We start from the raw sequence: 14,036 nt of genomic DNA on the forward strand, positions 1-14,036 counted from the left end.
AGTCTCCGCTCTATATGAGCTCCACCCCATCCTCTCCATCCCCCCCACCAAAAAGCCAACCCTAATTGAAGTCTCTCACCAAATTTTTTCTTGAATTCCTTTGTGATCGTCGATCGTGCCGCGCCGTCGCCGTGTCTAAATGCCACTGGAAACCAGGTAAGGGGCCAACCATCTTCGATTTACTCATCTCATCCTTTTTCCGAACTATTTGGATCTTTGATTCTGGCTAGCGATCGCAGAAATTTGGCCGAGAGGGGTAACGCCCTGTTTTCCTCTATTTCAGTAGACCGACCCATATCTTTCTTCAATTCGGCTATTTCGACCACCGATGCTCGTCGTTGAGCTCTTCCTCCAATCTCCTGTAGTGGTAGGAGACCATGGCCAGAGCTTCAGCCATTGGGATGTTTGATTTTATGGGTTAAGAAAGCAAAACCCCAATTTTGGGAGGGTTTTGTCTTGCTGTCGACCGTTGGTTGCCGTCGGCCACCATCCACAATGGGCAGCCGTAGGTCCTTGACCCCAAGCATCACCAACAGCCACCCCCTTCCCTCCCTCTTCCTTGATTAGAGAAAGAGAAGTTTGTTCTCTTTTCTCTCTTTTCTTTTCTCTCTCTTTTCCATGCTTTCTCTCTCTACTTGGATCTATCTGCTCTCTCTAGAATAGTTGGATCCAGTAGGAAATCTTTTGAGTGATTTTGATTTTGAATAGTTAGTGAAGAGTTCTAATCTAGGATCGTCGGACGATGTGTCAGCTTCCACCTTAGCTCATGTCAAACACTATTAGATTTGATCATCGTGATCTTTGTTGAACCATTTGTGTCCTATTTCGAGCATGATTTGATGAATTTCACTTTGATCGGGCCAATTGGGATGTCGAGCACTCTTGCTTGGTTAGCTCTATGAGGATGTTAGAATTTAATTTTTTTATAATAATTATGATATTTTTTTTAAAAAAATATAATTTTTGAATATTAGGCTTTGAGAAGAAATTTTGGGATTAATTGAATCTATTAGTTGGATTGTGTTTGCATGGTAAGTAATATTTTACCTTTTAATAAATTTATCATCAATCATTAAATTATTATATTCATGACTTTGAGTGGTATTATTCATGATGCATGAATTTGATAGATAGTATTTACTATGTAATATATTATTTTGAAATATTATGACGATATATAATCTAATGATGGATATGATTGATTTATTTTGATACTTCATGATTTTAGAACTGGCATATGAAACCTAAAACTATTTGAATTTTGACTTGGCTATGTTGAGGACCCTGCCAATGGGGGCCAATATGTTGGCATATAATTTATTCTGAAGATTGTATCCAAGATGATTAGTAACATCCGTTAGCATACCAATGATCTTGAAGGACTTTGCTACAAGATGATGTGCAGCTAACCGCAAGATGATTAATCGGTATTATAACCCTTCCATAGAATGATATAGTCATAGCTTAGGATCGATAAGATGAAATAAATATTTGAAAGAATTTGAATTCATGAATAGAATTTTTAAAATTTTAAGAAGAATGTGATTTGTATATTGGTATTGCATATATACTTATTTTCTATAAATTATTATTTATCTGATTGCCTGATTTGTTTAGCTAAATCAATCGTTGCTTACTGGGTTGTTTAGCTCATTATACGATTTTTTATTTTTTTTGGAGATTCAGAGAACTAGCTTATCAGGATTTTCAATATGGAAGAGTGACTAAAAGAATTATGGCATATGTTATCTTAGATTAGAGCTTATTTATATTGATGTTTTACCTTAGACTAATGTTAGAATTATGAGACACTGTAGTTGAGTTAGTTAATGAAATAAAGTTTGTATATTATTAGTTAAATTGTTCCGCTGCATATTTATGATACCATGTTGAGATGTATTATGTGCTTGTTGGAAGAGTTTTTTATGAGTATGCGGCAGTTGATGCGACCCCCGATTTGTGAACTCGGGTCAGGGGTGTGACAATTTTTATGGTATTAGAGCATAAGTGGATAAATTCTAAGATAAGAAAATCTGACATAGGATGAGTGTGGATGGGTAGATACTAGGATATTAGGACACACATCTATGTTGATTGCATTGTAAGCTATTTTAAAGATTTTTTGTTAAGCCTTTATTATTATGTATGAAAAAGTTACCAAGGATTTATGGTAAAGTTTATTTATAAGGTTTGATACATGGTGGAAGGTTGGGCAATCTAGGAAGCAAGTTATAATTAGTTAGATCTGGATTGAAATTAAGTGCAAGAGGATTGACTATGGAATAATACCATGCATTGTGATTATTTGTTATTTAACTGAATTTGGAAACTTAAAAATTGATATGGAGGTATATTCTAATATTGCTTAATTTTGATATTAATTTTTTAGTGGCAACATAGGATTTATTTACACAAAGTTATTTAAGATTTGGGACAATGAAAAATTTTTATGGTACCCGATTGGAATATTCTTCAAGGTTTGAATCTATATGTAGATTATGAATAAAACTCGTATATAGAAGAAAAATATAATGGGTGATACTGCAAAAAGATTATTTTCTTATTGAAGAATTGATTTTATGTTGGAATCGTGAAGTATTCATCTTAGTGAAATTATTAATAATGTTTTATCACCTTATTTGGATCCAAATAATAAATCTTATTTATGTCTATCGGAGACTGTGGTGTGTAATAAACTTCAATTCAAAATTTGGGCTTATAAGTTGATCTAGGGATCTTCTGCCAATGTTGTTGAAGTTGCTGATGAAATCTAGTTCTGTAAGAAGAATTTAAATTTTTAAGGCTTACATGATATCATAGAAGATTTTTGGTAAATACTAAAAATTTCGATCAAGAAAACTTTAGAAGAGATGATTAAGTCGGTTTTACTCATTTGTATTGATTTAAAGCCTTCTAACTTGGTGGAGCATTAAGAAAATTCTTCTCGTTGCTTTTATTTGTAGGAGTTTGACTTGAAATTCTTTAGTTGAATTTTAAGATTCAATTCATTTTGAATTATAGTAACTAGCTTATATGATGGTTTTGAATGTATCAATTGACTCGAGAATTAATATAGATGGATGTGCTCGAGGTAAATTAGGGAACAAGAATCAAAGGTTCCTTTTTGGACTTTATCTGAAAATTAAAATTTTGGATCTCTTTAGTTCATAATACAAAAACTAGTATGTTGATAAAAAATTATTAGTAAATTCAAAGAATTTAGATGGTTTGAATCATAGTGCGCTATAAAAATGTAGTGGTCTGAAATATTTTTCTAAGTTGGTCAGAAGTATTATCTCTTTGATTCGGCAAGTTTTAATAACAAAAACTTGATATGTTTTTTTGTGTAATAAGATTTCCTTAATAAACGAAAGGAAAATATTTTAATTTTTGGATATTGCTGCACTAATTTAGGTTTTCCAATTTTATGTCATGCTAAGAAAATGCTTAACAACTTGAAACTAGAATTAATGGATCATCGATTTTTAATCTTGGATCTAGAATATTTTGGTATAGACCTCTTTCCTCCTAAATCTGAAGTTTGTACTTTTTTATTTAATATCAACCCTCTATTTGATTGAAAGAGATCGAGGTTATCTATCAACCTTGATGAATATTCTACTGGGGGTGGCTTGGAGTTGTTTATGATCTAATCTTATGATAGATCGATTAATTAAGAGTAGTTGATATTTTGACAAAAAAAACTTAATGTTCTTATTTAGAATTAAGATGTTGTTTTTCATCTATAAGAAAGAGGTTTGATTTACATCATCTCCAAATGAAATCAAGTGTGGAGGTATTGGACCTTATTCTTCTAATAAGATCTAATGATAAAATTGTATTAATAAGTAAAATTATTGAAAACTTGAGGACGAGATTAGAATATGTATCTCTAACTTTTGGAAAGGGCAAGAGAAAAAAATTAAGGATAAATTTTTTAAAGAAGGGGAGATGTGAGGCCCAGCCTCATTAGGCTGGTCTGTTGGCCCAACCCAGCGTTCGAATGTAGCCCGAAGGTCCGTTCGAACTAGAACCAGGGCAGAGCCCTAGTTGAGCATGACAGAGGAGGACAAGTCCTCCCCCTCCTCTAACTTTGCCGGAGGCTAAGAACCCTAGTCTCCGCTCTATATGAGCTCCTCCCCATCCTCCCCCACCGAAAAGCTAGCCCTAATCAAAGCCTGTCACCGGATTTTTTTCTTGAATTCCTCTGCGATGTCGACTGTGTCGTGCCACCGCCATGTCTAAACGCCGTCGGAAACTATGTAAGGCCCCATACATCGTTGATTTACTCATCTCCTCCTTCTTCTGGATTGTTTGGAACTTTGATCCCATCCGGTGATCGTCAGAATTTAGCCGAAAAGGACAAGACCTATTTTTCTCTATTTTGGAGGACCGACCCATGTCTTTCTTCAATTCAACTATTGTGGCCGTGGGTGTTCATCGCCGGGCTCTTTCTCTAATCCCTTATAGGGGCAGGAGACCATGGCCGGAGCTCCGGCCATTGAGATGCTTGATTTCATGGGTTAAGAGCATCGAACCCCTATTTTGGGAGAATTTTTCCTCGCCGCCGGCCACCGATTGCCGTCGGTTGTTCGTCCATAGTGGACGGCTGTAGGTCCGTGACCCTGGGCACCATCTGTAGCCACCCCCTTTCCTTCATCTTTTTTGGTTAGAGAGAGAAGCTTGTTCTCTTTTTTTCTCTTCTTTTCTCTCTCTTTCCCATGCTTTCTCTCTCTTATTTTTCTCTATCTACCTAGACTTTCTTTTTTTACTCTTTCTAGAGTAGTTGGATTCAATAGGAACCCTTTTGTCACGACCCCCGCCCCGTTCCCGGCGGGCCGCCGCGACGGTCCTAGGGTGCGGGTAGGCATAAGGCCACCAGCCACCGCGTAGAACCCTACTACCTATCAATCATCAATAAATCTTGAAAATTTTGGCATGATACATGCACAAAATGATCACCTTTCCTATGGTGACCTGTCAGGATTATCTCATTACATACAACAATGCTACCTGTCAGAGCAGCAATCACATAATCTGTCACATAATAAACCTGGACAATATATAGCAATACATTATCACAGGCACACCACTGATCTGCACACACATATATATATACCTGCTTCCTAATCCATCCATGGTCAACCCATATCCACAACAGGATCTATGACTGTAACTATACACTATATACAATAGAAGGTTTATAATACACCAAAAGGGTATAAACCTCTATCTACATTATACTATACTATACTATGGAGCGGCACAGCAAGCAGGCAACCACTAATCCTGCTCCTCTCTATACAATACCTTTCCTGCAATCAAAAACATCAAACTGGGGAGTGAGTATATAAATACTCAGTGAGTGGAGTAGAGAGTACTATGCACATGAGACAAGATATAATCATGGCTCGAGGTAAAATCTCAAGATCAATAACAAGATGAACATGAACTCAACATAAAGAATATGGAGTAAATCATCAATATCACCACAATCAATATCAACTCATCTGAAGCATATATGGAATAATCAAGTCAACATATATGCTACTCATGAATATGTTCAACAGGTCATAGTACTGAATCATATAAATCAGGTGTCAATAGGCTGAATCATCAACAAGACAGCTATCGGGAGGTGGGTTTTACGCCCCAGGCGAACCAGCAACAACTCCCTACTGCCATATGCATACATCGAATATGACACCACACCAATATGTAAATCATCACTAGACAGCTGTCGGAAGGTGGGTTTTACGCCCCAGGCGAACCAGCAACAACTCCCTACTGTCACATGCATATGCAGGATAAGACACCATACCGATAACATAAATGCTAGACAGCTATCGGGAGGTGGGTTTTACGCCCCAGGCGAACCAGCAACAACTCCCTACTGTCACATGCATATGCAGGATAAGATACCACACTGATCATATAAATGCTGGCCAGTATCCAGAACAGAAATCCATCTCACATCTACATACTAAACGGCACCTCGCGGGAATTCTACATCCGCGGAAAGCCATACTGCACCTCGCGGGGTCTTACTATGCCCGGCGGCAAGCAGAATATAAGTCGTAGGACCGGTCGATCCTACGCCTAGGGCCGTGTCCCCCCTAGGAAGGGACTGGGCTCCGCCCACCCAGAAGGCTACTATGTGCACAAAGGCCGATGTTCAACCCCCATCGACTATAGGTGTCCTGCAGATACTGCCAAGCCATGCATAAATGTCATAATGCACCCTCCCAATACTCTACTAAAAAGGAGTATAATCAAGACTACCACTCACTTGATCATGACCCAATCATAAACTAACATCAGGGTTAGAAGTGAGGGTCAAGGAAGTGCAATACAACTCAATATACCACTAAAAAGGCTCTACAAATCTTTGAAATAGAGAAAATGAAATCAATTTACAAAAGAAATCATTTCATAATTCGGAATCAATTTGATTACTCATCAACCTCTCGTAATTCCTCTCAATGTTCCCTCAAATACATGTACAGAATAATCAAGCATGGAGAATCAAGATTATAGAGGAATCTACTACAATATCAGTCAATATGCACAAGTGGAATCAATTCACACTTGGCGACATTCATGAAAATGAATTAAGAATGCTCATGGTGCAAAGTACATGACTCCCACTCACCTGTCAATCTGGCACAGCCTTGATACGCCTCCAAAAATCTACAGCTGGCAGTGGGGAACTTCTTCCTCTTGTTCCCTAGCTTCTTGCCCAACTGATACATGCATTTATAATATATTTAGTTTTGTATCAAGGGCTATAATCTACGTGCCAATTATAACATAGGGAACTTTAATTGATTCAACTCCCCTGTTCCTTAAATCTTTTCTTTTCTTTCTTCTTTTTCTTTTTAATTAATTAACTCACCATTTATGTGTATTAGGGACTCCTTTGCATGAGTACAAGGTCCCTTTTTGCTTGATCTAGGCTTAATACTCTATTATAGCATGAAATCCCTTATTTTCCACCCGGATGAACAGTAACCCGGACCGACAGCCGGTTACTTCATCCCGGATTTGATCCACTTTTCAGACTTCAAATTTGATGAAATTTTTATCTAACATTCTACACTCATAGAGGATTCCAAAGAGGTAACATGCATTGCTATCGGAGGTCGTTTGACCTCCTAAATAATTTGCCGAAGTTGGGACTTCGACACAGTTTTTCCGTAGTGCCGGAAAAATTTGTCAAAATCCGATTCTTCCTCTTTTAACCGCCTCTACAACCCTTATCCGACCCTTCTAGACTATATCCACCCTTTGTATAGCCTAATGTCATCAAAAGACTAGATAGGGATGGATATTTACCTTTTTCTTTTTGGAAATCGAGGTCCTTGCGTAGAGGGGAAGGAGATCTACACTTTTTCCTTCAGCTGGCAGCGCAACCGGGATCTCCTTCTTCTTCCTTTCTTCCTTTCCTTTCCTCTTCCTTTCTTCCTTTCCTTTCCTCTCCTTCTTTTTCTTCCTCTCTGTCCGTCTGAGACTCCCTCTCGGTTTCCATCCAAAAGCCACAGCAAACCCCCTAATTAAATCACATCAAAATACTATTCACCCTTTGTTTAATATTATTAAATTCCCATTTTGCCCCTAACACTTCAACATATCTACCGTTATGCCATTAACTTTTGATTCCTTCCAATTTTACCCTTACCACTTCAATGCATCTACAACTATGCCATTATCTTTTGATTCTTTCCTATTTTACCCCTTATATTAATTGAAAAGGACTATTCTATCCCTTTTTATATAAAAAAAAATATTTTGGGGTTATTACATCCTCCCCCCCTTATATAAAATTCGTCCTCGAATTTAAAAGAGTAAATTACCTGTCATAGCTGCATTCGATGTCTGTGCCTCCTGTGGATTTACCGTGAACACCCTTCCTTGCCCTCTGCCTACTGGAGCTGACAGTTGAGATGGTCCAGCACTCTGCTGTGATGTTTGTGCTTGACCTCTACCTCTGCCTATAGGCTCCCTACTACTAGGCCTGTCCATCTGCACAGAAGGATAGGATGCCAAAGGCACAAACTGCTGGGTGGCACCCTGCGGGCATTCTCTGACAAAATGACCCGGCTGTCCACATCGTAGCACACTCCCTGACCCATTCTACATCTGCCAGGGTGCTGCTTCCCACATATGCCACATACTGGCCATGATTGGAACCTAGATTCAGTTCTGGCCATAGTGACTGGAGGACGAGGTACTGATGGTAGAAAAGTATCTTGTGATTGACCTCTTTCCCTCCATTTCCTCTTACGTGGGGCAGGTGGAGCTGAGCGTACAGACTGCTCCATCGGGCCCTCCGAGAGATCTACTCCCTCAGATCTATCTTTACTGCTTTGCTCCTTCCCCACACTCATTTTTCTCTGTTCTCTTTCAGCTCTTTCTTCTTTGTTTCTGGTCTCCCACTGTTTTGCTTTATCTATCAGCCTAGACAAGGTGGGACCTCTACTGCCAGTACTGCATTATAAAGCGGAGAAATCAGACCTCGCCTGAATCTTTCTATCCTGGCAGCTTCAGTGGGGATGATGTAAGGAGCATACTTCTCCAATCTAGTGAACTCACGAGCGTACTCAGATACGCTCATTCCGGGCATCTGCTTCAGCCTCTCAAACTGAAGAGCCCGATTTTGCCTCTCAGCCGGAGACAAAAACTCATCCATCACTGCTTGCCTGAACTCTTCCCAGGTTGGAGGATTCCTACTGTACAATCTGTCCTCCATATGCCTCTGGTACTAGTCCCAGGCATCTTCCTTCATTGTAAGCCCTACAAGTTCTATAGCTCTTGCATCAGAACAGGGCAGTCTCCGTATCATCTTTTCAGTCTCCTCCAGAAATCTCTGAGGATCTTCACCTTCTTCCCCCTTAAACTCCGGGGTTCTGAGCCTCAGAAATTCCTGTACAGTAATCCCCTCATCATCTAGAGCCCGCCTGGCCAAACTTCTTGGCACAGGTATAGGAGGTGGGATGGATACTACTGACGGGGCAGGAGATTTCCCCCGAGCAATCTGCTCCCTCAGAGCCTGATTCTCCGCCAGTAACTGTTCCATCAATGCATCTCTACTTCTTACATCTCCTTGATCATCAACCCTCCGTCTATCAGTAGGAGGAGATTTTTCTCTTTGGGGCTCGACATGTGCAGAACCCGCATCCAATGCTATATCTGGCTCCATCCTCCTTCCAGGACGAGCAAGTCCTCTCCTTGGAGGTATTCTTTATATCTCTCTAAAAAAGTCAAAAAGAGAGGATGGTCGTTACACACTGAGTCATGATATATTTTACTGAGTTGTAAATGACTCATAAAATAACATACAGAAAAATCCTATGCTCCATAGTATAATCCTATACTTAATCCTGACTCATCCTATTGCTCTGACAGGACTCTTGTTTAACCTTTGCTCTGATACCATCTCTGTCACGACCCCGCCCCGTTCCCCGGCGGGCCGCCGCGACGGTCCTAGGGTGCGGGTAGGCATAAGGCCACCAGCCACCGCGTAGAACCCTACTACCTATCAATCATCAATAAATCTTGAAAATTTTGGCATGATACATGCACAAAATGATCACCTTTCCTATGGTGACCTGTCAGGATTATCTCATTACATACAACAATGCTACCTGTCAGAGCAGCAATCACATAATCTGTCACATAATAAACCTGGACAATATATAGCAATACATTATCACAGGCACACCACTGATCTGCACACACATATATATATACCTGCTTCCTAATCCATCCATGGTCAACCCATATCCACAACAGGATCTATGACTGTAACTATACACTATATACAATAGAAGGTTTATAATACACCAAAAGGGTATAAACCTCTATCTACATTATACTATACTATACTATGGAGCGGCACAGCTAGCAGACAACCACTAATCCTGCTCCTCTCTATACAATACCTTTCCTGCAATCAAAAACATCAAACTGGGGAGTGAGTATATAAATACTCAGTGAGTGGAGTAGAGAGTACTATGCACATGAGACAAGATATAATCATGGCTCGAGGTAAAATCTCAAGATCAATAACAAGATGAACATGAACTCAACATAAAGAATATGGAGTAAATCATCAATATCACCACAATCAATATCAACTCATCTGAAGCATATATGGAATAATCAAGTCAACATATATGCTACTCATGAATATGTTCAACAGGTCATAGTACTGAATCATATAAATCAGGTGTCAATAGGCTGAATCATCAACAAGACAGCTATCGGGAGGTGGGTTTTACGCCCCAGGCGAACCAGCAACAACTCCCTACTGCATATGCATACATCGAATATGACACCACACCAATATGTAATCATCACTAGACAGCTGTCGGAAGGTGGGTTTTACGCCCCAGGCGAACCAGCAACAACTCCCTACTGTCACATGCATATGCAGGATAAGACACCATACCGATAACATAAATGCTAGACAGCTATCGGGAGGTGGGTTTTACGCCCCAGGCGAACCAGCAACAACTCCCTACTGTCACATGCATATGCAGGATAAGATACCACACTGATCATATAAATGCTGGCCAGTATCCAGAACAGAAATCCATCTCACATCTACATACTAAACGGCACCTCGCGGGAATTCTACATCCGCGGAAAGCCATACTGCACCTCGCGGGGTCTTTACTATGCCCGGCGGCAAGCAGAATATAAGTCGTAGGACCGGTCGATCCTACGCCTAGGGCCGTGTCCCCCCTAGGAAGGGACTGGGCTCCGCCCACCCAGAAGGCTACTATGTGCACAAAGGCCGATGTTCAACCCCCATCGACTATAGGTGTCCTGCAGATACTGCCAAGCCATGCATAAATGTCATAATGCACCCTCCCAATACTCTACTAAAAAGGAGTATAATCAAGACTACCACTCACTTGATCATGACCCAATCATAAACTAACATCAGGGTTAGAAGTGAGGGTCAAGGAAGTGCAATACAACTCAATATACCACTAAAAAGGCTCTACAAATCTTTGAAATAGAGAAAATGAAATCAATTTACAAAAGAAATCATTTCATAATTCGGAATCAATTTGATTACTCATCAACCTCTCGTAATTCCTCTCAATGTTCCCTCAAATACATGTACAGAATAATCAAGCATGGAGAATCAAGATTATAGAGGAATCTACTACAATATCAGTCAATATGCACAAGTGGAATCAATTCACACTTGGCGACATTCATGAAAATGAATTAAGAATGCTCATGGTGCAAAGTACATGACTCCCACTCACCTGTCAATCTGGCACAGCCTTGATACGCCTCCAAAAATCTACAGCTGGCAGTGGGGAACTTCTTCCTCTTGTTCCCTAGCTTCTTGCCCAACTGATACATGCATTTACAATATATTTAGTTTTGTATCAAGGGCTATAATCTACGTGCCAATTATAACATAGGGAACTTTAATTGATTCAACTCCCCTGTTCCCTAAATCTTTTCTTTTCTTTCTTCTTTTTCTTTTTAATTAATTAACTCACCATTTATGTGTATTAGGGACTCCTTTGCATGAGTACAAGGTCCTTTTTGCTTGATCTAGGCTTAATACTCTATTATAGCATGAAATCCCTTATTTTCCACCCGGATGAACAGTAACCCGGACCGACAGCCGGTTACTTCATCCCGGATTTGATCCACTTTTCAGACTTCAAATTTGATGAAATTTTTATCTAACATTCTACACTCATAGAGGATTCCAAAGAGGTAACATGCATTGCTATCGGAGGTCGTTTGACCTCCTAAATAATTCGCCGAAGTTGGGACTTCGACACAGTTTTCCGTAGTGCCGGAAAAATTTGTCAAAATCCGATTCTTCCTCTTTTAACCGCCTCTACAACCCTTATCCGACCCTTCTAGACTATATCCACCCTTTGTATAGCCTAATGTCATCAAAAGACTAGATAGGGATGGATATTTATCTTTTTCTTTTTGGAAATCGAGGTCCTTGCGTAGAGGGGAAGGAGATCTACACTTTTTCCTTCAGCTGGCAGCGCAACCGGGATCTCCTTCTTCTTCCTTTCTTCCTTTCCTTTCCTCTTCCTTTCTTCCTTTCCTTTCCTCTCCTTCTTTTTCTTCCTCTCTGTCCGTCTGAGACTCCCTCTCGGTTTCCATCCAAAAGCCACAGCAAACCCCCTAATTAAATCACATCAAAACACTATTCACCCTTTGTTTAATATTATTAAATTCCCATTTTGCCCCTAACACTTCAACATATCTACCGTTATGCCATTAACTTTGATTCCTTCCAATTTTACCCTTACCACTTCAATGCATCTACAACTATGCCATTATCTTTGATTCTTTCCTATTTTTACCCCCTTATATTAATTGAAAAGGACTATTCTATCCCTTTTTTATATAAAAAAAATATTTTGGGGTTATTACACCTTTACAGTTATTTTGAATTGACCCTGGTGAAGGATCCTGATCAGAGATCATCGGGTGGCATGTCAGTCCCACCTTGGCCCATGCCAAATACTGTTAGATTTGATCATCCCGATCTTTGTTGAACCATGTGTGCTCTACTTCGAGCATGATTCGATAAATTTCACTTTGGTTGGGCCAAGCGGGGTATCAGGTATTTAACTTGATCAGCTTTATGAGGTTGTTGGAATTTAAGTTTTTTTGTAATAATTATGATGAAAATTTTAAGAAAAAAATATAATTTTGGATGTTAGGCTCTAAGAAGAATTTTTGGGATTAATTGGTTCTAATAGTACATGATTTTTCAAAATTCAAATAGTATATTTTTTGAACCAAAGGAAATTACATTCCATTCACAGTGTCCAAGGGGTGTAGTGAAGATAGTTTTGTATCTACCTTTTTTATCGAATTTGCCGGAATCCAGATTTCATATCAAACTTTGAATAAATCCTTCCGATTAAGTTTGCTTATTAGAAATTGGAAATTTTAATCCACTATAGTACTTGTTTGAGAGTTTTATAGTTTATTATTTGCCTAGGGATCTCTTTTTCCCTTTCCATTATATTTCTACCTAAAAGGCAGCATAACTTCATGAGAGAAACTTCTCCTAATTAGTTTCTTTTGAGTAAGAATTTGATTTCTTCCTTACATAGTTCTAACAATTTTTTACTCATCTGAATAGCCTAGCTTTAGTAGAGATTTTTTGTTAATCAAAGTCGGAAATGTAGGGTAGGTTGACTTGATGCTTTTTCAATACCAACAAGCTGAGGGTAGTTATGAAACATATATCTTCTTCAAGTTTGTTTTGTAAGGTTTTTACCCTGTCCTTAAATTTAGGATTAGATAAAGTCATATCTATTCTTGAAATATGTATTTATTATAATAATTCTCTTATAAATCTTTCATTGTATTCTATTGCTTCTTTTAGCTAAGTCAGGCATTGTGCAAAAATTCAAGCATATCCTTCTTGCCTTTGATTTCGGTTACAATCCTTTCTTCAATGATAGTAAAGGGTCTTATTGAAGAAAAAAATAAATTTCCAGGAATAACTACCTCTCTTAGGTTTTTGACTAGCAGAATGATGTTTTCATACGGGCGTTTCTTATACATACTTGAACCTCTGGAATCTTATAGCTTACCTTAAGCTTTCCCTCATTAGCTGCATGAATTTTGTATGTTGATTTCTCAAAGTATTTGAAGAAAATTAACCCTTCTCTTTGACGATTCACATCAACCCGTGAATAAATTAAAAGTTCTATGCTTGAACTTATATCCTTCCTTTATTTTATATTGAATCTCAGAATACTATTTTTGCTTTACAAATCTTTCTATCAAATTTATGAATTCTAACGGCTCTTCTTCTTTATTCGGTAGGATTTTTCCTTTTATTTCTAAGAGCTCATCCATATCTTCCTCTTCTTTTTGGCCTTAATCCTTTATTTCTAAAAGCATTGCCTTTTCCTTTAATATTTGCATTTCCTTTTTCATATGACTTTCTTCTCTTAATGGATCTTCAAAGCTTGCTTTTTTGGCTGTTTTGTTTAACTTATCTTAGTCCTTGGAAAACT

Source organism: Phoenix dactylifera, chromosome 6 (assembly GCF_009389715.1).
Source record: "Phoenix dactylifera cultivar Barhee BC4 chromosome 6, palm_55x_up_171113_PBpolish2nd_filt_p, whole genome shotgun sequence".
NCBI lineage: Eukaryota > Viridiplantae > Streptophyta > Magnoliopsida > Arecales > Arecaceae > Phoenix > Phoenix dactylifera.